The sequence below is a fragment of the Camellia sinensis genome, unplaced genomic scaffold, assembly GCF_055761805.1.
Source record: "Camellia sinensis isolate YWXY unplaced genomic scaffold, ASM5576180v1 Unanchor10, whole genome shotgun sequence".
Lineage (NCBI taxonomy): Eukaryota > Viridiplantae > Streptophyta > Magnoliopsida > Ericales > Theaceae > Camellia > Camellia sinensis.
In genome coordinates this window covers 7371316-7398672 of record NW_028128988.1, presented here as the reverse complement: position 1 = coordinate 7398672, position 27357 = coordinate 7371316, and the positions used below count along the sequence as shown (strand labels likewise).

At 43.6% G+C, this 27357-nt stretch overlaps 1 pseudogene across 1 annotated transcript in view; it reads left to right on the top strand.

Annotated features, from left to right (window-relative positions):
* Positions 1 to 27357, top strand: part of LOC114319380 (DNA-directed RNA polymerase 3, chloroplastic-like) — a 267942-nt pseudogene that overhangs the window by 23997 nt on the left and 216588 nt on the right. Inside the window, exons 7-10 of the transcript XR_014357690.1 lie at positions 12574 to 12691; positions 12809 to 12922; positions 13354 to 13485; positions 13673 to 14089. The product of XR_014357690.1 is annotated as a DNA-directed RNA polymerase 3, chloroplastic-like (transcript). The remainder of the gene's footprint in view (positions 1 to 12573; positions 12692 to 12808; positions 12923 to 13353; positions 13486 to 13672; positions 14090 to 27357) is intronic.

Genomic DNA, 27357 nt, shown 5'->3' with positions numbered 1-27357 from the left:
CCTTGCCGCGGCATAGAGAAAAGGGAGATGTAGCGGAGTACGGCTCAGCGTGAATAGTGCATTCAAGCCGAAACCCCGGAAATTCAGCTTTTCCGAGCCATCTAGAGAAGAGATCCAAGATGTGACATTTTTCGCGAGAAACGCCTCCATCTTTGTCTAAAACTAAGATGAAATGAATGTTCCCGAAGTTGAGGCTTTTATAAAGGGGAAAACACTATTCACAGGGACACGTGTCAAAAACCAGGAGGCTGCAGGAATAACTGGCCTGCCGGCCACCTTTTCTGGCTGGCCAGCCATTTACTTTTTGAAAAACTGGCCGGCCAGCTGTCTCTCTCCACAAAATTGGCCGGTCGGCCCCCAAAGGTGGCCGGCAATGCTGCAGTGTATCTCCTTGGCTCTACTTTACTCTTCGAGGGGAAGTTTCAAGCATTTCCATGCAATGAGAGAGTCAAAGGCCTTCATCTCCCTCCGTTTTGGATGCGTTCCGGTGCCCAGATCGTTCGAAGTACACTCTGTTATTGCTGAGTTTTGATTATCGAGTTGTAGTTTTGATTATCGAGTTGTTGTTTTGCTTATAGAGTTGTTTGTCGAGCGGACGTGTTTCGTGTTTTTGAGTCATTGCGCTCTATTCAAGCAATCTTTGTTAATGTCTTGTTTATTTGCGTTGTCAACGTTGTTGCATTTTGTTTATCGAGTTGTAAACTTCCTAAGGTTCTGTTATATCTTAGTAGGTTGAGTTGCTTAGTTTGTTGCGTCGGTTCACTACCTGACTTGGTGATTACACAATGCACATTTCCATTCAATTTCTTTTTTGTGCGAAATAAATTGATGCGATACGATGCTAAAAGTTTAAAATACAAACACCTTTTCAAAAGCTATTTCATTCCATCATGCTTTACAAAAAACAAAGGTACAAGTTTTACAAAAAATAAAACTGCCTAACAATGTGCAAAGTGCTACAAACTAATAGCAAAAAGAAAAATAAAGCAGTAAACAGCGGCATCAATGTCCTCGGGAACGGAAATGAGAAGCACTCCTCATCCTCTTCTGCGGGACAACCTCTGCGCCATCATCATCATCTGGGTCGAAGCTGTCATCCTCAGGATCCCCCTCAGCCTCACCTCTGTTCCCCGAACCAAAACCGGAGCCCCCCTCCTCAGCAGATGTCTCTGACTGACGGTCGGTAGCCTCCTCAGCATCCTCCTCCTCCTCATCAGGCTCCACCTCTACAACGTGAGCCCTGCGTCTGCGGACAGGCCCTCCTCGAGCTCCCCGAAAAGGCCTAGATGGCCCGGCTCCTCGGGAAGGCCGGGATGGCCCCGCCCCCTGAAAAGGCCCGGGTGACCCAACTCCCTTAAAAGGCCCAGATGGCCCAGCTCCCCAAGGAGGCCCGGGTGGCCTGGCCTGCGGCTGACCGGACCATGAAGGCATCTGAAAACAAAGAGTTCAATTCAAATACATCAGTCCGAATATATACACATCAGATGCAGATACAAGCAAAGGCTACGTGAAGTGGGTGCGTGTAAATGCAGTGTCCAAGTGGGGTGTGTGTCAGATGTGCTCTACACAAGTAGTCTATCGATGCAGTAGAAATCAGCATGTCATCAGAAGTATGATAAATGCTAGAAAACTGAAGGATACCTGGATGCCCGCGACAGACAACTGTGCCTCCATACGCAGGACCATGCCCTCGAGTGTGGCCACCAGTCCAACCACCTCCTCCATGTACCCTCGCGGTGGCTGCAAATATGAGCTCATAATCATCAGTGAACAAAAATATCTAAACATCTGAATGATGAATGAAAAACAGCGGAGCATACCAACGGTGAGTCAGGATCAATGGCGTATCGATCACTGGGCATCGGAGGCTCTAGCGGAATCGGAGTCGGGGAGATAGCTCCATACTGCCACGCCATCAACTCAGTGGGCATATCTGGCCATCCAAGATGAGGATAAGCCGACGGAGTCGGAGGAACCGGTCTACTCCCACCTCTAGATGTACCAGCCCTGCTAGTAGAAGGGGCGTCTGCAGCCCGAGCCCGAGCCTGGCCCGAGGATGACATACCGACAGGCCTCATCATCGGGATACGAGCTCCCGTCAATGGAGGCATCAAGTATATGTGACGGTAAGTGGCGTAGTCCCCCTCCTCAATATATAGTAAAGCATCGCTACCCAGCATGGCGCCAACTACCTCCGAGTAAGAGAGCCTGTCAGCAGTCCGCATACTGACTGGGGGTACTACGGGAGGATCCTGAGAAAGATACCCCCATACCTGGCGCAGAAAGCGTTCCCCCAGGAACCATGCCCTGCCAACTGGCCCTTCAAGCAGGACCCTATACTGGGAGATGTCCGACCCTCCGGTATACTGAAGTCGGAGACCGTCACCCAGGGACACCCAGGGCTGCCATGTGATCTGCGGATGATAAATGCATAAACCAATCAGAAATCAAGAATATACAGAGCAAATCAAAGATGAAAATGAAAGGAACTGAAAGTTCTGAGGTACCTCTGAATGTCGCACAGTGTCAAAGTACTGTCGCAGGTAAAGGAGGGTCTCTCGAGGTCTCGGCCGGTGCGGGCCCTCAAACACCAGTGAGTATGGGGTCATGGGAACCCCTGCCACCTCCAACTCTGGGGCTAATGCTGGGAAATATACATAGACCCATAGCTGAGAAAAGCAGTGCAGAATGTAAGTACGAAATGCTGAGAGCAAAATACAGACTGTAAAAGTGCGCTGTGTGTGCAATGTACAAGTAATGAAGAGCAGAAATGTAAATCAAGAGGACAGAAAAGTACCTCCCAGGCTCTCCAGTAGCCGCCAAGTAAATCGCCCCGCCCGCGGGAGGTCGCGCTCATATAAAAGTAAAGGGTAGCTAGGCCGGCGCCCCCCCAGTCAAATCTACTGACCTGTGATAGGTCGACCAGAGCGCTCAGCAGATATAACCCAACTGTGTTCCCTCTATCGGTGAACAGGGTAGTCCCGAAGAGGAACATAAGGAAACCACGAGCATACTGCTCCGTCTTCTCGGGAGTCTCAGGCACCATCTCCGCCCGCCGGAAGTGGGAAGAGAACCAAGTGTATCGGACTCTCCCAGAAACCCTATCAACAGGCGGGCGAGCCCCCAATAGATACATCCAAGCGGCCTCCCACTCGCCCATATCCTCGTCATAGGGGATGGGCCAACCTCCTATGTCTAAGCCAGTCAACACAGCGAAGTCTAGGGGCGTCATGGTCATGTCTCCAGTGGCAGAGAAATGAAAGGAGTTGGTGGTGTCCCACCATCTCTCTACCAAGGCTGCCATTAGTGTCCTCCTGGCAGGACAACGTGACAACCCGACGCAGAAGGGCCCGAACCCTGCCAAGTCTACTAAGTCTCGGACGCCCTCCGGGAGCTCAGCGTACCAGTCCCGCGCGATGGTGGAACCATAACCCCGCACACTGCGGGAACCAACCTGCATTCAGAATGAATACATGTGTCAATAATGAAATGAATGGGCTGTGTGCCAATGAGATGAAATGGGCTGTGTGCCAATGAGATGAGATGGGCTGTGTGCCGATGAAATGAACTGGGCTGTGTGCCAATGAGATGAAATGGGCTGCGTGTCAATGGAATGAAATGGGCTGTATGCCGATGAAGTGAAATAAGCTACATGCAAAATTAATCTGGGCTGCGTGTTCAGAAAATTTGAAGTTTGGGCTGCGTGTTCAACTTTCTATCAGTGTGGGCTGCGTGTTCACTAATTAATCTGGGCTGTGTGTTCAGAAAATTTAAAGTTTCGGCTGCGTGTTCAACTTTCTATCAGTGTGGGCTGCGTGTTCACTAATTAATCTAGGCTGCGTGTTCAGAAAATTTAAAGTTTGGGCTGCGTGTTCAACTTTCTATCAGTGTGGGCTGCGTGTTCACTAATTAATCTGGGCTGCGTGTTCAGAAAATTTGAAGTTTGGGCTGCGTGTTCAACTTTCTATCAGTGTGGGCTGCGTGTTCACTAATTAATCTGGGCTGCGTGATCAGAAAATTTGAAGTTTGGGCTGCGTGTTCAACTTTCTATCAGTGTGGGCTGCGTGTTCACTAATTAATCTGGGCTGCGTGTTCAGAAAATTTAAAGTTTGGGCTGCGTGTTCAACTTTCTATCAGTGTGGGCTGCGTGTTCACTATTTAATCTGGGCTGCGTGTTCAGAAAATTTGAAGTTTGGGCTGCGTGTTCAACTTTCTATCAGTGTGGGCTGGGTGTTCACTATTTAATCTGGGCTGCGTGTTCAGAAAATTTGAAGTTTGGGCTGCGTGTTCAACTTTCTATCAGTGTGGGCTGCGTGTTCACTAATTAATCTGGGCTGCGTGTTCAGAAAATTTGAAGTTTGGGCTGCGTGTTCAACTTTCTATCAGTGTGGGCTGCGTGTTCACTAATTAATCTGGGCTGCGTGTTCAGAAAATTTGAAGTTTGGGCTGCGTGTTCAACTTTCTATCATTGTGGGCTGCGTGTTCACTAATTAATCTGGGCTGCGTGTTCAGAAAATTTGAAGTTTGGGCTGCGTGTTCAACTTTCTATCAGTGTGGGCTGCGTGTTCACTAATTAATCTGGGCTGCGTGTTCAGAAAATTTGAAGTTTGGGCTGCGTGTTCAACTTTCTATCAGTGTGGGCTGCGTGTTCAGTAATTAATCTGGGCTGCGTGTTCAGAAAATTTGAAGTTTGGGCTGCGTGTTCAACTTTCTATCAGTGTGGGCTGCGTGTTCACTAATTAATCTGGGCTGCGTGTTCAGAAAATTTAAAGTTTGGGCTGCGTGTTCAACTTTCTATCAGAGTGGGCTGCGTGTTCACTAATTAATCTGGGCTGTGTGTTCAGAAAATTTAAAGTTTGGGCTGCGTGTTCAACTTTCTATCAGTGTGGGCTGCGTGTTCACTAATTAATCTGGGCTGCGTGTTCAGAAAATTTGAAGTTTGGGCTGCGTGTTCAACTTTCTATCAGTGTGGGCTGCGTGTTCACTAATTAATCTGGGATGCGTGTTCAGAAAATTTGAAGTTTGGGCTGCGTGTTCAACTTTCTATCAGTGTGGGCTGCGTGTTCACTATTTAATCTGGGCTGCGTGTTCAGAAAATTTGAAGTTTGGGCTGCGTGTTCAACTTTCTATCAGTGTGGGCTGCGTGTTCACTAATTAATCTGGGCTGCGTGTTCAGAAAATTTGAAGTTTGGGCTGCGTGTTCAACTTTCTATCAGTGTGGGCTGCGTGTTCACTATTTAATCTGGGCTGCGTGTTCAGAAAATTTGAAGTTTGGGCTGCGTGTTCAAACTTTCTATCAATCTGGGCTGTGTGTTCAGAAAATGTAAAGTGTGGGCTGTGTGTTCACTTTCGAATTCGGGCTGTGTGTTCGACAAATCAGTGTTTGAACCGTGTGTTCGCACAATTAATTAATGAGCCGAGTGTTCAGAAATTCGAGTGTTGAAACTACATGTTCAGGATGCAAGCAAAGTACTATGTCATAAGCTAAACTGCGTGTTCGAGCATGGCAAAGGTGCCAAATGTATGAAAAATACAGAAAATGAAGTAAATACCTCTCGGGCCTCATGAGAGAGGTAATGCTCCGGCTCTCGGAGAAGCAGATCCCCGGGTGCTCGCTCGTCAAAGCTAGTGAAGTGACGGAAGACGGCGCGCGGAAGAACGTGTGCTGGAGGATTGTACCTCCCAGGAATAAAAGGTCGGGTCCTCGGGGGTAGGGTCATGGGATCAAAATCATCTCCGGCACCTGGAAAACCTCCGCCGTGGGGAGAATTACCCGCCATTTTCAGAAGATCTGCAAAGGGAGCAAAAATGAGCAAAATGAGCCAAAATTGGAAAAAGTCAACAAAAGTCAACTCTCGGGAAATAAAAAAGTCAACAAAAGTCAACTCCCAAGAAAATCTTCCAAATATTGAGACAAACTAACCTCAAGTAGCGAAAATGCGAAAAGAAGCTCCGAAACCGAAATTTAATCGCTTCAAAGTGCTTGAAACTGAATATTTTTGCGAAAATAATTTACAGAGGGCGTTGGAAAAAGCGTATGAAACTCAGATCTGGAGAAGAAAGTGTTGTAGGAGGCAAGAAAGGAAGGGATCTCGGCTGCCTTATATAGGCTCAAGGTCTTGGTTGAAGGAGCATAAAGAAAAGGAGGTGAAAAGACCAAAGTGCCCCCGGATTTGGGCATATGGCCGGCCGGCCCTCTTTTCTAGCCGGCCAGCCATTTCCTTTTTGGAAAACTGGCCGGCCAGCTATTTGCTTTTTGGAAAACCGGTTGGCCACCTCCCCTTGGGAAGATAAACGGCCGGCCATGTCCCCCACATGCCCACCTAGCTCCCTGCAAATTTTGAGGAAGATTGGAGTTCCCGGGACCTAAAAAAATTCAAGAAAAGTACACTTCCGGTCGCGAAATTGCTCCGTCGGAACTTCGGCTTCAAGATCTGACATGTGTCTCATCATCATTGATCAAAATCAAAGTGTATCCTTTTTGAATGAGTTGTAACCTTTCAGGGAAGCGGATCGGAGGCCGTGATCAAGTCGCCTTCGCCGAAACGCGCATTTCCATACTCGTTACTTCATGACAAACGGGCACCCTGATTCATGCTCATTTCGCACTATCATGCACATAACTTGCATTCTCATGAGCATACCTGCATTAACGTGCACGTTTCTTGATATTGGCATACCTCTATACTTGGGCATGCGTTGTCACGCATGTTCCACTCTTGCATTGCGATGCATTCACTCACCGGCACTGCGTGTGTCGAACTTTCGGAATCACATTAAATATATGTTGGTAGCATATTGTACTTGTTGCAATTTCTCTCTTTTACAGGCACGATATTGTATGTACGGTTCATTTGAGGCTGGTGCGACCAGACGAATTGCGCAGGTATCGTATCTTCTCCGTGTGAGACGTGGCGAGGATTAAATAATTCTCCGCATTTCTTAACTGCATGAAATGTAGTTGTTGCTTTGCATTCTTGCTTAAAACTGTTGCATCTATTTGCGAATACTTGCTTCATTACAGCTTGCTGCATTCGCATGATCATTGGGTTACCTCCGGCTCTTTGCATATCTTTCGTATTTTGCCCCCTTGGCCTGTGGGCATGCCTGCGGGCATATCTCTGTTTGTCTTGTACGTTTGTCTAAGTCTTCGGCCTTGTCAAAAATGGGTCGTCTCTGGGCTTTGACATTCACTCCCGTCATTTTTTATGACTTCCGAGTTCTGTCAAAGAGGGGAAACTGTAGACACCCCATTTTTGACCGACCTTAAGACTTAAACGTCACCAGTTGAGCGCTTGGTGATATTTCATATCGCGCTCGTTCAGAAGTCTCAGAGTCGCGGCCATGAGCCCTGCCTCCGGACTTCCGAACCCTCTCCTGTGCCTTGTCTCGGTTTGCGAACCAGACTCGATTTTCTCTGTTTCTTTTCCTGAGGGAAGGGAGAGGTCCCGTAGACCATCTCTCAATGTCCGTAGGCTACATTTGGTGGCCGTAGGCCATTTTTTTTTCCATTTCGGAGTCCGGTTTCCGGAGCCGTCAGGCCGTGTGCCTCGGTTCGGGACCGCCTAACCATCTCCGTTTGTTCTGTTTTTTGGCATACTTCCGTTAAACTCCCTTTTGAAGGACACTGGGGGCTGAGAAACCCACTTCGTGGCCGAACGCCACTTTCGGTGCTTGACAGCCCATTTTCGGGACCTCGAACTGCGCGTTTTGGTCCCCGAGCATTCGTTTTGCAACGGTTTTCGTTCATTTTTGGCAGGTACCTCTGTTTTATCACCGGGGAGGTCACTGAAGGGGGAGAGGCCAGTAATTGTTGCAGCAACCAGTTATACATCCTCCGACGCCCTCCGACGCCCGTTTTTCACACTTCCGGGCTAATGTTGAACACCTTGGGCCCACATTCTTGAACTTTGAACCACATATTTGTGATGTACACACATGGGAGGACCCTAAAAGTTGGTGGCCGGCCATTAATGTTACTTGACCCTTTTGACCCCCTCCTTCCGGGCTAATGTTGAACACATTGGGCCCACATTCTTGAACTTTGAACCACATATTTGTGATGTACACACATGGGAGGACCCTAAAAGTTGGTGGCCGGCCAGTAATTCCACCTGATCCTTTTGAACCCCTCTTTCCGAGCTAATGTTGAACCCCTTGGACCCACTTTCTTGGACTTTTAACCACAGGGTTGTGTTGTACACAGATAGGAGGACACCATCAGTTGGTGGCCGGCCACAAAATCTGCTTGACCCTTTTGACCCCTAGCCGGCCGGCTAGGGGGTGTGGCCGGCCGGCCACCTGGAGCAAAAGTAACTGGCCGGCCGAGTTCCTTGCACTGTGCACTTTACAGCTGTAGAGCTTTATCCCCCAGAAAATATCTTTATCCGGGGGATATTTTGTGGGGGAAAGTTGCTCTCCTTTTCCCCCACCTTTACACCCCCTTTTTTGGCCCTTATAACCAGCTGGTGGCTTCAGTTGTAGAGGTTAGGAAAATTGTTCTTCAAGCTTCCATACACAAATCCCTTTCTATACCTCTCATTTCCTTGAAAATTCCCAAGTCCCTAATCACCATTTCTTCTACACCACCAAGCTCTACCATCACCACTTCATTTCCAGCAACAAGGAAGGCTTCTCAAAGGCTAAAGGAGCTGCAAATTGATCCAAGAAGCAACAAAAGCTTTGATCTTCAAGGGTGAGTAACACTTCTCCTCTTTTGACCCTTTTTCTTGATCCATTTGTAAGCCGCATATGCTTTTTGTTTCAAGCTCCGGCCCTAACTGAAAGGGGCCCTCTTTTGAGCTCATCTGCACTTTTCATTAAGGGCTCAACCCATGCTATTTTTGGCCCATGAGTAATCTGTTTTTGAGCATGTTATAAACTGATATTAGGCTTATTTTGAGCCCCTCTTCAACATTGAAGAAGGGCTCAACACCATTTTGGACTTCCATGTTGTACTTACCTTTATACTCCCCTTTTGGTCCCATTTTTGCATGCAATGGCAGCCTACCATGCTTTTGTTTTTGGCCATTTTACAGTTCTGAAAAAGTGCTTATTTTGGTCCATTCTTGATGTTTCATTTAGGTCCTTTCATGGTTTGGGACCTCCATATGCCACTTCATGTTATATCTCTCTTTTATTCCCCATTCTTGCATGTTTAGTTAGCCTGTCATGCTTTTGTTTTTGGCCATTTTACAGTTCTGGAAATAGTCTTATTTTGGCCTATACTTCATGTTTCATTAACATTTTTTTTCTGTTTGGTGATTATTTTGTATACTTCATGTTATAGTACCTTTTGAGCCTCAATCTTGTGCCTTTTTTTAGCATGTTTGTATATTGATTCGAGGCTTTCCATATACTGTAAACATTCATATTTTTGGTCCCTCTTTAATGTTGTAGAAGGAAGTTTTTCAGTTTGGATTTTGCTTATACCACTTGCTTCATTACCCCTCTCTTGGCCCCTATTCTTGCATGCCATTTTTCCCCTACTTATGCTTGCTGTTTGGCCATGTTTATAACTGTGAAAATGCCTTTTTTGGGACTGCCTAGCTTCTGTCTTTGCATTGCATGTCCATATTGTGCATGTTTGGCATAGCTATAGGCCATTTCGGGTGCCTAAATTTGCATTTCGGGACAATTCCATGCATTTCGTGTCATTTCGCCTCATTTCGGGACTGCTTTCCCCCATATTTTAGTGCTGAAATTCCATTAGAATGATTTCTATCCATTTCATGTCATTTCATCGCATTCTGCCATCGCCTCGGTTTGCGTGCCCGTGTGCACGCATTTCGAGGCACTTCATTTTTTTATCCGTCGGCATCCTATGTGAGTGTGGCTGAGGCTCACTCGTGTTGGTATAAGCCCATATCATGTTTTCATGTCATTTCATCGCATTCTGCCATCGCCTCGGTTTGCGTGCCCGTGTGCACGCATTTCGAGGCACTTCATTTTTTATCCGTTGGCATCCTATGTGAGTGTGGCTGAGGCTCACTCGTGTTAGTATAAGCCCATATCCATTTCATGTCATTTCATCGCATTCTGCCATCGCCTCAGTTTGCGTGCCCGTGTGCACGCATTTCGAGGCACTTCATTTTTTATCCATCGGCATCCTATGTGAGTGTGGCTGAGGTTCACTCGTGTTAGTATAAGCCCATATCATGTTTTCATGTCATTTCATCGCATTCTGCCATCGCCTCGGTTTGCGTGCCAGTGTGCACGCATTTCGAGGCACTTCATTTTTCATCCATCGGCATCCTATGTGAGTGTGGCTGAGGCTCACTCGTGTTAGTATAAGCCCATATCATGTTTTCATGTCATTTCATCGCATTCTGCCAGTGCCTCGGTTTGCATGCCCGTGTGCACGCATTTCGAGGCACTTCATTTTTTTATTCGTCGGCATCCTATGTGAGTGTGGTTGAGGCTCACTCGTGTTAGTATAAGCCCATATCATGTTTTCATGTCATTTCATCGCATTCTGCCAATGCCTCGGTTTGCGTGCTCGTGTGCACGCATTTCGAGGCACTTCATTTTTTATCCGTCGGCATCCTATGTGAGTGTGGCTGAGGCTCACTCATGTTGGTATAAGCCCATATCATGTTTTCATGTCATTTGCATTGCGTATGCCATTGCCTCAGTTTGCGTGTCCGTGTGCACGCATTTCGAGGCACTTCATTTTCATCAGTCGGCATCCTATGTGAGTGTGGCTGAGGCTCCCTCATGTTAGTATAAGTCCATGTTACCTTTTTCATGCCATTTTAGACACTTGCATTGCATATACCGTCGCCTCGGTTTGCGCGCCCGTGTGCACGCATTTCGAGGCATATCATTTTCACAGCATAGTGCATACTAGGTTGTATCTTAGATCACATTCTGCCATTTTCTCGGTTTGCGTGCCTGTGTGCACGCATTTCGAGGCATGTCATTCCATAGCATTGTGTATGCTAGGATTGTATCTTAGTTGCATTTCATGCATATCATGCATATTGCATCGTGTCCGGAATAGGAGTTAGCCCGGGCACGGGAAACGAGGTACATTTCGTACTCCGAGTGACGGAATGTGTCTCAATTCCCCAGTCACCAACACTCCGGATTACCCATGATGGAGTTAGGTTTTATTGTGTTTTCATGTGCAGTCATCCTACATTAAATTGTGCATTTCGATTCCTCGGCCATCATGCCTCGGTATGCGTGATTGGTGGCACGAGGATCGAGGTATGCATATATTTGTGAAAATACATTGCTATGCCCCTTTCTTGCTCTCTGTTGCAGCAAAATCAGGAATCAGCAACTTTCCGGGACTTGGCACGCTTTTCAAGAATAATTGTAAAACAGAGGCTAATCGGGGCATCCCGGTGGATTTCCGCGCAAAGCAGCCGGACATGCATCATCCATCAGAAGCAAGGCAGTCCCTGGCTTGCATGCCAGTTTTATTTACTTTCTTAGTTAATTTGTTAATTAATTAGGAATTTGTATATTATTCGGACTGTAATATTTGGACTGTAATATTCTTTTATTTGGGACTGTATATTTATTCGGACCCTCCGAGTGAGGGCACAACTGTAATAAGTGTGCGTGTGTGTGATGTATGTCTTCCAACCCCACGTCTTTCTCCCTTTTATTTACCCGCTTATGATGGTTAGATTAGGGCATATTTCAATTAGCATATAGTATGACAGCATGTTTGCATTTCATTCATCTGTATTGCATGCACCGGGCTCGGCGCATCATACTAACTGCATCGTATTTTCAATTCCAAGTTGAATACATGATAGTTGTAACATTCCATATGCCATGTTTAGAATAGCCGAGCCTGCTATAGTTGCATTTTGCATGTGTTGCATTAGGTATTTCTATATACTTAGGATTCATGCATGATTTCTAATGAGTTTCTATTTTGGCTTGGAGTACTCGGTAAGCTTTATGCTTTAGCATCCTTGCATGCGTGTGAGTGCTGCCATGAATAGCATGCTTACCATGAGGCTATGTGCTTATCTGATATAACTGCCTGAATGCCTGTGGGTGAAGGTTGGGCTATCTGAATTGGAATAAATCATCAAATGTTTCAAGCCTACCTGCGGGTAGCAAACCATTTTCAAAAGTAAACATGAAATGTTTTGTTCCAATTCAGACGATCCAGTCTATACTTATATGCTGTGCGCATCACATAGTAACCTAGGCTAATAACCGGAATAAGGACACACAAAGTTTTCAAAAATTGATATCATGGTTAGTAGAGGCCGGTCTATGACCGGGCGAGCGGGGGTGCTCACGAAGTGACCTTCCCCAATCGTACCCAAGTTCCCGAGCCGAGGCAACTTTGGTGATGACGGACACGTGGCCTTTTGGCACCGAGTCAGGGTTTCCTAAATTTCCCAAAATAAAATATTTAGGTGGCGACTCTGTATCTGGCAAAGCAGTCCATGTTTGGCACTTCTTTCAAAAATCTGTTTTTCTAACAACGATTTGCCGGATTTGGACTCTTTGGTTCAGATTTAGAACCGTGACTACGAAAGTCGAGTCCGAGCTGTGGCGAGGTCCCCCGCGGGCTTGCTACACTTATACGACTCCTTTCAGGTATGACAAAGGCGGGTACTTTTTCTTACCTTCTTATCTCATGCGAACTCATGGATCGAGGCAGCAACAAGATGCTGTTAAGAAAGTTGCTGTGAAACAAATGCTGAAAGTATATGAGGTAAAAGCTATAGGTCTGATATATTATTTTTTCCTTATATTTCTCCAAAGCATTAATGTTTGTCCTATGTGTGAAGTTAGATCACAACCATATTGCTTTAAAATTGCACATGTTCAGGCCCTGGACACACTAGGAAATGCCAAATGGAGAGTTAACCGAAGAGTTCTGAGTGTGGTGGAGAGCATTTGGTCTGGAGGTGGCAACATTGGAGGCCTGGTTGATCGCAAAGATGTGAGTGCACCCTGAAATTTTTTCTTTAAGCAAACAACTTCCCATTCAGTGTGGATGTTTGTATGGTGCATTTAGTGATAATATTCTTGTAAGAGTGGTCTACCATTGATAGCAAGGTGGTTGTCAATTTGTCACTATAGAGAAACTTGATAGTTCTTGCTTCTCTGTTATCCATGGGAAACAACTTGTAATGTGATTGGAAAATCCTTTCGATTATACTCCTAAAATTTCCCCTACAATGTTTGTCATTTTTAATGGCCATGCGAAAGGATCATCCAATCATTATATTTATCAAAAAAAAAACAAAAAAAATCATCCAATCATTATGGTTATCATTGGTAGACTACTTATACAACTTGATATGTTAGATTTTGTTTTCTGTAGCTGTACCTTAAGTAATCAATCTGGCACTGCTTTTCATTCATTTGCAGGTTCCCATACCTGAGAGGCCACAATCAGAGGATTTAACAGAAATAAAAAAATGGAAATGGAGTGTGAGAAAGGCAAAAAAAATCAACCAAGAGTTGCATTCTCAACGATGTGATATTGAACTTAAGCTTTTTGTATGATTTCTTTCTTTCAAAAAAAAGTAAATATCGTATTGCTTTATTATGTTTCTTTGAACTTGCACTGTAAAAAATGAATTGCACAAAATGTACTTTATGAGAAACTCAAGAACTGTATTCAGACCATATGTTTAAGGTTTCATTGTATTGGAGTGGATTATGAATGGGCCTTATTTTGAAACAGGTGGCTCGGAAAATGAAACGTGAGGAAGGGTTTTACTATCCCCACAATCTGGATTTCTGGGGCCGGGCTTACCGTATGTATCCGCATTTGAACCATCTGAGTTCTGATCTCTGTCGAGGAGTTCTTTAGTTTGTAGAAGGGCGACCATTAGGGAAGTCTGGTTTACGTTGGTTGAAGATACATTTAGCAAACCTATATGCAGGTGGTGTTGAAAAGCTTTCATACGATGGACGCCTAGCGTTTGTGGAAAGCCATCTGGATGATGTATTGGATTCAGCAGACAACCCTCTTCATGGAAATCGGTGGTGGTTAACTGCTGAAGATCCTTTTCAATGTTTGGCAACTTGTATTAATCTGTCAGAAGCCTTAAAAAGCTCATCGCCGTATACTGTCATCTCCCACCTGCCTATTCATCAGGTAAATGTTTTTGGATGCCTTGGAATCATAAAAGAACATCTATCAACTTATGCAAGCTGAAAATATCTTTTGTAAATTTCTCTAAGTATGCTTTATTTACTAGGAAACATTTTTAGCAATTGCATTTGTAAGAGTAATGCTAATTATACATTCAGCTTACCTTGTTGTAATCCCAAACCTATTGAAAGATATATAATAACTATTTTCTGCATACTAGCCTGAGTTTAGGGTCTCATTTACATCCATATATGCTTTATTGTTGTACTTGAGTAGATCTTGAAAGCAAATCACCTGTATATCACCCCTTTTGTGCTCATCAAATTTTACTTACAAAGAAATATCTTATATTTTGCTTATTCCCTTTGTTACTAATCTCCATTTTATTGAGATGCATTTTACCTCTAAATTGAGATGTCTCCAATCTCCATCACTTGAAGAACTTGGGTCCTGGTTTGAAATCATGTAACTCAGATCTAGTAATTGGATATGCTTTCTTGGTGTGGTGTAGACGTCCCCGAACGTCCCGGGAGGGAAATCCCGTGTTGTTCATTTGGGGTCACTACAGTTCAGGACTCAATGTCACGGTCCTGTATTTAATCTCGCAGAGTGCAATGCAAGACCGATGAATAATCAAAGAGTCCAAATCCGGCAAATTGTTTTTTAAAACAGATTTTTTTGAAAGAAGTGCCAAACATGGACTGCTTTGCCAGATACAGAGTCGCCACCTAAATATTTTATTTTTGGAAAATTTAGGAAACCCTGACTCGTTGCCTAAGGCCAAGTGTCCGTCATCACCAAAGTTGCCTCGGCTCGGGAACTTGGGTACGATTGGGGAAGGTCACTTCGTGAGCACCCCCACTCGCCCAATCAAAGATCGGCCTCTACTAACCATGATATCGATTTTTGAAAACATTATGCGTTCTTATTCCGGTTATTAGCCTAGATTTACTATGTGATGCGCACTGCATACAAATATAGACCGGGTTGCCTGAATTGGAACAACACATCTCATGTTTGTTTTGAAAACGGTTTGCTACTCGCAAGTAGGCTAAAATGTGAATTTGCCACCCTCAGGTGGGCTTAGAAAACAAGATGATTTGCCACAATCTAGTGGGCTTAAAACTCGCAATTGATGAATTGTTCCAATCTAAATAACCCAACCTTCACCCACAGGCATTCAGGCAGTTATATCACATAAGCAATTAGCCTCATGGTAAGCATGCTATCATGGCAGTCACTCACACACATGTAAGGATGCTAAAGCATACAGCTTACCGAGTACTCCAAGCCAAAACAGAAGCTATGTTAGAAATCCATGCATGATCCTAATTATACAGAAATGCCTAATGCAACACATGCAAAATTGCACCTAAGATAGGCTCAGCTATTCTAAAGATGGCATATGACATGCTACAACTAACAAGTATTCAACTCGGAATTGAAATACAATGCAGTTAGTATGATGCGCCGAGCCCGGTGCATGCAAGACAGATGAATGATGCAAACATGCTATCATACTGTATGCTAATTGAAACATGCCGTAATCTAAACATCATAAGCTGGTAAATAAAAGGGAGAAAGACGTGGGGTTGGAAGACATACATCACACGCATGCACACTTATTACAACATTGCACTCGCTCGGAGGGTCCGAAAGAATAATACAGTCCAAATGAATAATACAGTCCGAATAAATAGTACAGAATCCTTATTAATTAACAAATTAATCTAGGAAAGCAGGTAAATTGGCACGCAAATCCATGGACCGCCTCAGCTCTGTTCCAAATGATGAATAATGCATGCTCGAGTTGCCTTGCGTAGAAATCCATTACAATGCCCCAGTTTGCCTCTGTTTGCAATTGTTTTCGGAATATTGCGCAACGCTCCAGAAGGCCACTGATTTCTGATTTACTACAACAGAGAGCAACAAAGGGGCATGGCAAAGTATTTCACATATGTATGCATGACTACACTTCAGGGAGTGTAGTCCTCGATCCTCGTGCCACCAATCACGCATATCGATGCATGATGGCCGAGGAGTCGAATTGCACGACTTAATATGAGATGAATGTACATAAAAACACAACAAGACCTAAACTCCATCATGGGTGATCCGGAGTGTCGGCGACAGGGAATTGAGACACGTTCCGTCACTCGGAGTACGAAACATCCCTCGTTTCCCGTGCTCGGGTTAACTCTTATCCCAAACACAATGCAAATGAGATGGCATACACAATGCGACTAACATACAACCTAGCATACGCAATGCTATGAAATGGCATACACAATGCGACTAACATACAACCTAGCATATGCAATGCTATGAAGTGGCATACACAATGCACGATGGACTTACACCAACATGAGTGGACCTCAGCCACACTCGCATCAGTGGCCATAAGATGAAAATGAGATGACCGAAATGCGTGCACACATGCACGCAAACCGAGGACCGAACCTAAGGCGTTGAATTCCACTCTACCAAAACATGGCAAGGATGAAGCATGGCATTCAAACATGTAATTTTCAGCACTGAAACATAATGCTAAATGGTCCCGAAACATGGAAATATGGCACCCGATGCATGGAATAAGCCCCGAAACTTAAAACTAGTCCAATGCATTGAACCACAAGTATACAAAGCAAGCATTATTTGATCATGAAGTCTAAAGACAGAGCCAAGGAAGTCCCAAAACATACACATTTCTAGTTTAGAGCATGGCCAAAAGATGCTAACATGATGGACCAAAATAGCATGCAACATTGGCTAGCAAGCATGATTTACATGGCATGTATATGAAGCGAATGAGAACTCATCAAGCCAGCTAAAAACAGTGAATAAAACATGCCAAAATGTGCCCAAATAATCACTGAAATGCAGCCAATGCATGCAAAAATGAGGAACTTCTTTGGAAGGCCATTCAAGGGGTTGTTAAGCACATATAAGATAGACACTTAGCATGACCAAATCAACTCTGGAAATGAGTTATGACAACCCTAAAACTCACAAAATAGGCCCTGAAATCAGTCTAGGAAACATGCAGAGAAAGGCCCCCCTTGAAGAGCCTTGGATGGGATTGCTCTACACATGCATTGTAGGTATAAAATACGGCCAAAAGGGCCTTGGAAAGAGCCAAGGAAGACCCCAAAACTCACAGAATGAGGCCTGAAACATGACTTCGATGCATGCAAAATAGGGTCCCTTTGGAAGGCCCAAAAGACCCCCAAACAAGACAAGGAGAGAGGGGGTCACCCCCCTCTAATTTTGGCCCTAAAAAATGCATCTAAGCCACTAAAAATCCACTAGATTTCAGTGGCTAAGAGACCAAACCATGGCTAATGCAAGTGCTCTAATGCATAGCCTTAATCATGAAGGGATGAAGCATGCATAGGGGGAAGATGACCCCAAATAGAAATGGGACCTTAACAAAACTTGAATAGGATGTCAAAACAAGACTTTTTCCAGTTTATAGAAAATCTCAAAAATGTCCACAAGTAAGGCTAAAGTATGATGCAAAAATAGCCCTAAAAGAGAGATAGAGGGTAAGGGGAAGTAGATGATCTCAAACAGTAAAGTGTCCTTAAACAAAGTTGAAGAGGAGCTCAAAATATGACACTTTCTAGTTTATGACAAAGCCCATAAATACTTGCAAGTGAAGCTAAGTAATGAAGAAAAAAAATGCAAGTTTAAGGGATTTAGACACTCACCCTTGAAGAGCCGACCTCCAACAGCTTTTAGACTAAGTTGGTGAGCTTTCAACCTCTGCAAATGACTTTCAAGGTGCTGGAATGGATGATGGAGGTGTGGTGCTAAGGGTTGTAGTGCAAATGGACCAAGAAAATGAGGGTTTTGGAGTTTAGAATAGTGACAATGGAGGAGGGAGGTTATAAGCCTTAAGCAATTTTGTTCAACTAGCTCATATGAAGCCAAGCCTCTCCTTTATAGAGAGGCTCCAAAATATCCAAAAAGGTCCCAAGTATCCTCCATACATGTATGGAGGATGCACCAAATGGCTTCCAGCTGGCACAGTTGGATTACACTCAGAAAAAGCAAAAAGCAAGAAGCAGGCCGGCCAGTTCAAGTGGCCGGCCGGCCACCCCCCCTGGTCGGCCGACCAGGGGTCAAAAGGGACAACAAAAATTGCTGGTTGGCCTACCCAGAAAGGTGGCCGCCCAGATGAGTAGAATACAGCTGTGTAGAGAAAAACCAGAAAAAGTGACCCAAGAGAGAGAAAAACTAGCTTTTAAGCAAGGTTCAAAAGGGTCAAGATGAATTTCTGGCCGGCCTACCCATATTGGTGGCCTCCCAGATGAGCACAACACAATGGTGGTATGAAAAACCAGAAAATGTGGCTCAAAAGTGAGAAAAACAAGCTTTCTGTCAGAAAAATCGGCTTTTGGAGAGAGAAAATGAGAAAACTGGCTTTTCAGGGAAAGAGGTGGCCGGCCACCATCCTACCACCTCCCTAACAATGAAAATAAGGTCTCTACCAAAATTGGACCAAAACGGATGCAAAACGAAGGTTCGGGGGCCAAAACGCGCGGTTTGGGGCCCCGAAAACAGGTTGTTAGGCACCAAAAGTGGCGTATGACCACGAAGGTGGTCTCTAGGGCCACAGTGTTCCCCTAAAGGGAGGAAATAAGGTGTGTGCCAAAAACTGGAGCAAATGGAGGTAGTTAAGCGGTCCCAAACCGAGGCACACGACCGACGGCTCTGAAAATCGAAAACCGGGCTCCAAACGGGAAAAATGGCCTACGACCACGAAACATAGCCTACGGCCACTGAGAGATGGTCTACGAGACCTCTCCCTTCCTTTGGGAAAAGAAAACAGAGAAAACAGGACCCGATTCGCCAACCGAGGCAAAGCACAAAAGAGCTCCGAAGTCTAGAGGCAAGGCTCATAGCTGAGACTTTAAAACCTCAGAACAAGCACAAATTGCAACATCACCGAGCACTCAATTGGTGACGTCTGAGTCTTTAAGGTCGGTCAAAAATGGGGTGTCTACAGGTGGGCCAAATAGTTTACATGGCGGTTGAGGAATTGATTGAAACTAATGTATTTGAATCTCTCAAAATGTTATTAGTCAAAAGCATAGTTCCAATACAGGAAACATAAGCAGGAAACAGAAACGTGGTCCAAAATAATTATGTGTAATGGAAAACACTACGTGATATAAGAACATACAAGACATGCATAATTAAATTTAGGTAAATTACACTGATGCATAACCCCACCTCCTACCCTTATGGAATCCCTCTTTCTTCCTCCTCCTCCTCTCTCTCTCCATCATTCTTCTCCAACCTTCTACTGTCCACAACAAACCCCTTTCTTGTTCCCCTTCCCACCCTTCGTCCATCATCCCCTTTCAAAATCATCTTGAGTCCCTCATTGGAAAGGACCATATTGATCGAAAATGTCTAGATCTCCATTAAATTGTAGCGATTGTGGGTGTTTGATCATTATTGTTGACCCAACATGTCGGTGAGCAATGAAGCATGGACACAGACATGGGCCACGACACGGACACGTAAATTTTAAAAAAATGAGAGACACGACACATTGGGGAGACGTTTAATATATATAATTTTATTTATTTATTATTTAAAGAGGGATCAAAGGATCAAAGCATTAATCCAACTGCTCATACACGAAGTCTTCAACATGTTCAAGTTCTTCTTCACCTTCTTTCTCTTCTCTCTCTTTGCCGACCAATAAGTTAAAGTTTTGTTCAGAATCATGTCCCGAACTTGTCCAAGCATGTCTCAAACGTGTCCGACTAAATTTTTTTTTATAAAAAAGGGGACACCTCTTATAGAGTGTCGAACACATGTCCACCACGTGTCTAATGCGTGTCTGTGTCCGACATGTGTCGGACACCCGTACGCTATCTTCAGAGAGGTGTCCGTGAGGCATTTGGCATGTTGGGATAAGGCGAGGCATTTGGCTTCAATTTGGGCTTGTGTGGCTTCCCCTTTTAAAGGAATTTCCCTATTTTTTATTTCTAGGGATTGGGTTGCTGTTTGTCATCCTTAATGGTGGAATGTTTTCTGTTTAGTTTTTCCGTTTTTACTGGTTGGATTAATGCTTTGATCCTTAGTCATTGTATGAGGACTTCGTGCCCTCCACTCGTTTATTACTTTTGTTATGAATAAAATTGTATTGTTGCTTGTTCCAAAAAAATAAAAAAATAAAAAAATAATCATGTTGGTCTTAGCCAACCATTGACCCAACGTGTTGACCATCATTGTCGACCTAGTGGAATTGCACACCAATGATGTTGATTATCACCATCAGATCCATCTCAACTCACTACTCGATTTGACTCTTGTGGGGGTGGGTGGAGGGTTTCACGGTTAGGGTTGAAGGAGTTGCATTTTTCTTGAAAGAGATTGTGGTGGTGGTTAGTAGCTAATGGTTGTGGTGGTTGATGATTAGGTAGGAGATAACTGGTGGTAGTTGGTGGCGATGGTGGTCACAAAAGTGGGTGGGAGACGGTAGGGGATGGTTGTAGGGAAGGGGAGGCAAGACAGGGGGGTAATGATGAAGATGAGGTGGTACTGGTGGTTAAGATAATGGCAGTGAAGTTGAGTGCATTGTTTGTGTTTTGTTGTAAAATTCTTGTGTCGTTTGGTTTTGCAAATAGAGAGTATTGTGGTTAGGTTATAATATTGTTTCGTTACAGATCAAATGGAGAAAATGTCTCAATTCATTGTAGGGCTAAATAAGTAAAAACCGCCCTTTTCTAATGGTGTTAGGGAGACAAGATTGACAGGGAGGTCAGGGTTATTTTAGAAACCATGAGGAAGAAATCTGGAATTAGCATCTCAGGGAGGTCAGTGTAATTACCCTTAAATTTATTAGGGATCTTAAAATGGTAATATAATGCATTAGAATACTTTCATTATCAATTAAACGGTTGATGTTAGTTAACTAATATTTAGAGAAATTTATGAGAACTACTACATATTATTGTTGAAACTATATGAACATGAAAAAATAGTTGAAAAACTATAAATTATGAAAAGCGTGTTTCTAGGAAGTTTCCAAGTTTCTGACAAGTTCCTGAAATGTTTTGGAAATATTTCCTAGGGAATGAATTTCACTAGAGTTTTGTCTCCATTCCTAAAATGAGTCTCTTCTTTCAAAGAGAGTTTCATGTTAACAATGGTCAAAATTTGGAACTCATTTAAAAAGATACTCCAATGAGCTTTCCTTGTATTGTTTGGTATAAACAAAAGAGATACAGAGATGCAAGAAGGTTCGCTTCCAATTCCCCTCTGCTCCAAGGTTCGTAAAGGTCCTGGTGCAATGAACTAAGAGGTAACCGATCCGAAATAGGTGATGGTGTATAAACCAGGTATCCACTCTGTAGTAGCCATTAAGTTGCGCTCATGCGAAGACATCAATTGGTTATAGAAAAGAGAATTGATCAACATAATAACCAGTAAGATATAAAGGAAAAAGAAAGAGTAATTTGTCCTTTATTTACACCCTCGCAATGGTTGTCAAATTGTGAATCAAATTGTGAATCGTATTTCTAAAAAACTGAACCGTGAATCTTATGATGAATGTACCTCGTTTGCACAAAAGCTGTGTTGACTGTAACATACTTGATCAATTGCATACCGTGTAAGTTCTTGCTGGAAGCATCCCGGATTACTCTCATTTAAAAGTCTTTGGCTGCTGTTCATATTTTTTTATAAAAATATATATACATATAAAATCACAAATATAGTGCTTAAACTGAAAAAAATAACGATCTGCTATAAATTTCATGCATCATTGTTTTATTGATTTATGAGGAAGCTCCAAAAGTTTATAGATCAAAGTTAAAGCTTCAAAAACTAGCTTTTGACAAAATTCAAAATCCAAAATGACATCATTAGGCATAGTGGCATACAACACCACAGACTATTGAACTTCTAATTTCTAAATATCAGTCATGCCATCATCAAGAACATCCATCAATTTATCATCTTCACTTCAAACATCTACTTGCTCAATATTTTGTCTCTCTTCATCATCATCATCGTCATCATCATTGTGGGGACATAAATTTTGAATGACGACACGTGGCTAAGGTGTCACCGAAGTGCCAGCCGGGGTGCCACGTGTCCTGGTCATGATGCTGAGATGATCTCGGCTAGGCCGAGGTTATCTGCGAAGATACCAGAATCCGGGATAAGCGGATAAGGGACAAGAGTCCTGGAATGAGAGAAGACTTTAGTTTGGGTAAAGCTAAGACTCTTAGAGAGTTTATCCTAATCCTACTGGGAGTCTAAGGTTAGCAGTAATCCTAAGTCCATTAGAGCTAGGCTTCTATTAGGACTAGGATTATGTTGGCTATAAAAGGGAGGCACCTCTATGGGTCTAAGGTATGTCCTTCATGCTTTGCCTAGTGAGTTAAGCACTATTGGTTATCTTTGAGAGATATTTTACTGACTTGATCGTCGGAGTGTCCCCGGGTCGATAAACCACCGCCGGAGTCTCTTCTTTCTGTGACAGGTTGTTCGGGCTTAATCTATTCTGCCAGTGTTCTACAACTGAGTACTAGTTTGGCAGTGTGGTCAAAAATTGACAGACACAATTTGGCGCCGTCTGTGGGAAAGAAAGAAGAATAGATGGCCAACGACGGACAGAAAGAGAAGGTTGGGGATGACACCCCTACTGGGAGCGAGAAACACATTGACCTTGATGTCGAAGAAGACAACTGCAATAAAGAGACTCGTGATAAGAATCACGGAGAAAAGGACGTCAGCCAGGAGGGCGACATGCCAAAGAAATTAGACCGAAGCGGATATTATAACGAGGATGACCTCCAGGTATGGAAGGATAGATGCCTGCGGAGGGACGAAGGGGTCAAAGAGATGGCAAACAAATTGACAGACCTGCAATCGGTCGTCAATTTCATGATGCAAAACAACGTCATGCAGCCACCATTCCCACTGCAGGACACGCTGATTCCAACGGCCAATGCCCAGAAGGGAGGGTAGAAAACAATCCCTGTAGCCCCCCAACACATCAGGAGCGAAAAAACACTCTCACCGGCCTTCAAGGGAGGTCGGGCGAGGAGAGTTGAGGAGGAAAGAATCACAAAGGACACATCGCACCAAGGAAGCAGACCCCAAAGAACATCGGCATGTTCTAAGGCAGGAGCTGTGCTTCAACACAACTAATGGAGAAAGGTTGAAAAGGGCTCACAACGAAGCTGAGAGCAGTGCACTGAAAAGACTGAAGTCAGGAGATAACCGAGATCCTGGGCGGACCAAAGGAGACTTGAGAGATTACCTCCAAAGGAAGCAACAAAATGCCGCGGTAACCTCCCTAGTCAAGCTGAGAACGCCGTTCTCGGTAGAATTGGACAAATTCGAAGCCCCGAAGAGGTTTAGCATGCTGAAATTCCAGATCTACGACGGTAAGTCGGACCCCAACTTTCGCGTCGGCTTGTACCTGAACTCGATGGCGTTGTATATCAGGAATGAGCCGTTGTTCTGCAAGGTGTTCCCCTCATCCTTCGGAGAAATTGCATCGGACTGGTTTCACAAGTTGTTGAAAGGAACTGTGAAAACCTTGGAAGGCCTGGCTGAGATGTTTGTGGCCAGGTTCGTGACAAACAAGCTACAACCATTGAGGGTGGACGCCCTAATGGCTATGAAGATCGGCGAGGATGAAAGCCTTAGGGCCTATGCCAAAAGGTATTATGAGGTATTCAACCGAACACCAGGATGCAACTATGAGGTGGCGGTCATGTCGTTTAAAAATGGCTTGAAGGATGACTGCCTGCTTCGAAAATCACTGGCAAAGATATTGCCGAAAAGCATGGAGGAGCTGATGGCCAGAATAGAAAAGTATGCCAGAGCCGAGGAAGACACGTCGGGGACAAAGGCGTCCAAACAAGAGAAGAGAAATGGTTCGCCGAAGCGAAGCCGAGATAACACTAGATACGAGAAGACATGAGCTCAACCCAAGTGAGCAGATCCCGGATTCCAGATCTCAGATCCCAGATCCCAAAAGACAAGATCTCGGCCTAGATGATTAAGTCCGAGAAGAGAGGAGCTTGGCCTAAGTTAAATTTTTTTTATATAAGGTCCACAAAGGAGTATGTGGAAACCATGCATGGGGTAGATCCCTCGCCCATAGAGCAATATCGTAGGGATTCTGTTGGCCTTACATGCAAAAGAAAACTGAAGCCTATGTAAAAAAGCATGAAATGCTTCGAAATCCACCTGCAACGTGCGATATAACAGTAATTCTGCTGGGGGCATACCAGCAACAAACTTGCTAGGACTTACAACAAGAAAGTCAGCCCAAGAGAGTTCAAAGTTAGGGACCTCAGCCTGAGAAAGGTTGCCGGCAATGGCGCATAACGGCTGAAGCAATAATAAAGTGCTAGTTTGTTTTTTTGAAATCTGTGCAATAGGACTGACCAGTCCTATGACGATGTTTCTGATTGAAACATGACGAATACCTTAAACTTATTATATGGCAGAGTAGAAACTGTACTTGTATATAATAGAGTTAAACTAAGTTGGGTTAACTTGAACTTGTCATATCGGCAAAATCAGACACAGATTGGAGCTAAGTGCCTTAGTAAAGAGACCAAGGTTAATAACCTCGGCCAGTATTTTTTCGAATCTTACATTGGCAACGAGGTCAAAGCTACGTGCCTAATAAGAACCCAAGTGGAACTTAAGTTCACATTAAGGGGGAAAGGGCTGAAGAATGACGCTTGGGAGTTGGAATTTCACAAGCTAAGATTGGTTTAAACACTTGTTGAAATTTAAGTTTACAAGTTGAAGTTAAACCAAGGTCATGTTTAACATTTGTTGAAATTGAAATTTACAAGTTGAAGTTAAACCGAAGATGTGTTTAACACTTGTTGAAATTGAAATTTACAAGTTGAAGTTAAACCGAGGTCATGTTTAACGCTTGTTGAAATTGAAATTTACAAGTTGAAGTTAAACCGATGATGTGTTTAACACTTGTTGAAATTGAAATTTACAAGTTGAAGTTAAACCGATGATGTGTTTAACAGTTGTTGAAATTGAAATTTACAAGTTGAAGTTAAACCGAGGTCATGTTTAACGCTTGTTGAAATTGAAATTTACAAGTTGAAGTTAAACAGAGGATGTGTTTAACACTTGTTGAAATTGAAATTTACAAGTTGAAGTTAAACCGAGGTCATGTTTAACGCTTGTTGAAATTGAAATTTACAAGTTGAAGTTAAACCGAAGATGTGTTTAACATTTGTTGAAATTGAAATTTACAAGTTGAAGTTAAACCGAGGATGTGTTTAACACTTGTTGAAATTGAAATTTACAAGTTGAAGTTAAACCGAGGTCACGTTTAACGCTTGTTGAAATTTAAGTTTACAAGTTAGAATTAACCGAGGTTATGTTAAAAGAAGATTGGTTTAACTTGTTGAAATTTTGAGAAAAATTTTCAAGTCAAACCAAGGTTATGTTGAAAGAAATATCTACATACTTGCCAAGATTACCATGTTGCCAACACTTGGAAGAAATTTGAAGACAGAAGTCTTGCTAAGAGTGAAGTATCGAGTTGTAAATAACACTTGTGAAAAATATTGTAAAAAATATTTTCAAGTGTTAAGCCAAAGCTGAGATAAAACCGATTAGTGGGTACAACTGAGGTGTTACACCCTGATGAGATTGCACAGTTAAGGTGTATCTTGAAGACATGCAAAGAATCATACAAGAGTAAAAAGAAGACACATATAACCACGTTAAAAGAAGAAATTAAAGAATGCATTCAGAAAAGGAAAGAAGGCACTTTAGCCTAATATTGAATAATGATTGTTTAGATTGCAAAAAGGCCAGTGTGAAGTACGCCGGTGTCAGACGGTGGTAGTAAGCAAAGAAGTGCAACGAAAGCCTCACCGGAGGGAGAGAGTGAAACTGGTTGCAGAAAGCTTCGCAAAAGTAGCAATGAAGGATTTGAGAGAAAAAGTTTGAGCAAGAACGAAGATACAGAAGTGAAAAGATGGAGAGAGAGTCGATTCTGATCAAAAGCATGAAATGGCGACAAAATGGCAATTATGGTGCCTTGGACGACGTGCTTGTCAGATAGCGCACGCAAAAGTGATACAACTTGATAGCGCGTATGAGGTACGGTCCAGTTGGGAAAATACGCGTGGTAAAAACGGCTGAAATACTGTGCGTGCCAGCTCATACGTGTGTTGAAACTCTTGGAGTTCTTGATTCAATGAAGCAAATACCTCGACTAGGAGGACGGTTTTGGCTGAGAAACATGAACAAACTTGGTCGTTGGTTCTAAGGCATTGATGAAAGCAGACTATAGGTCTTAGTCATATTGAGCCGATGAGTTTTGACTTCGGCAATAGATGATGAAGCGAGCTTAGCCGACGTGCTAAATGGAAGAAATGATATAGGTTCCATCACCTCAGGATGCTGAGGTAATAGAACCTAGGGGGCAGTTGTGGGGACATAAATTTTGAATGACGACATGTGGCCGAGGTGTCACCGAAGTGCTAGCGGGGTGCCACGTGTCCTGGTCATGATGCTGAGATGATCGGCTAGGCCGAGGTTATCTGCGAAGATATCGGAATCCGGGATAAGTGGATAAGGGACAAGAGTCCTAGAATGAGAGACGACTTCAGTTTGGGTAAAGATAAGACTCTTAGAGAGTTTATCCTAATCCTACTGGGAATCCAAGGTTAGCAGTAATCCTAAGTCTATTAGAGCTAGGCTTCTATTAGGACTAGGATTATGTTGGCCATGAAAGGGAAGCACCTGCATGGGTCTAAGGTATGTCTTTTATGCTTTGTCTAGTGAGTTAAGCACTATTGGTTATCTTTGAGAGATATTTTGCTGACTTGATCGTCGGAGTGCCCCCGGGTGGACGAACCACCGCCAGAGTCTCTTCTTTCTGTGACAGGTTGTTCGGGCTGCCGGTGTTCTACAACTGAGTACTAGTTTGGTAGTGTGGTCAGAAATTGACACACACAATCATTATCAACTTCCACTAGTTGCAGCAATCGTGCATCCAGGCTGTGTTTCTTAGGAAGAAACATGACTCTTTTGTGAGAGAAACATGTTTTTATCTAGATGGAAACGGTGGTGAACTCCAAAAGCAATAAAAAAGAAAAAGAAAAGTAGATCTGAAGATCCATCTGAGAGAAGAAAAGAAAAAGAATCTGATATCAAATATGAAGGAGAAGGAGAAGGAGAAGAAGAAGAAGAAGAAAGATGGCATACCTTCTGAAAACAGATGAAGCGAACGAGACCGA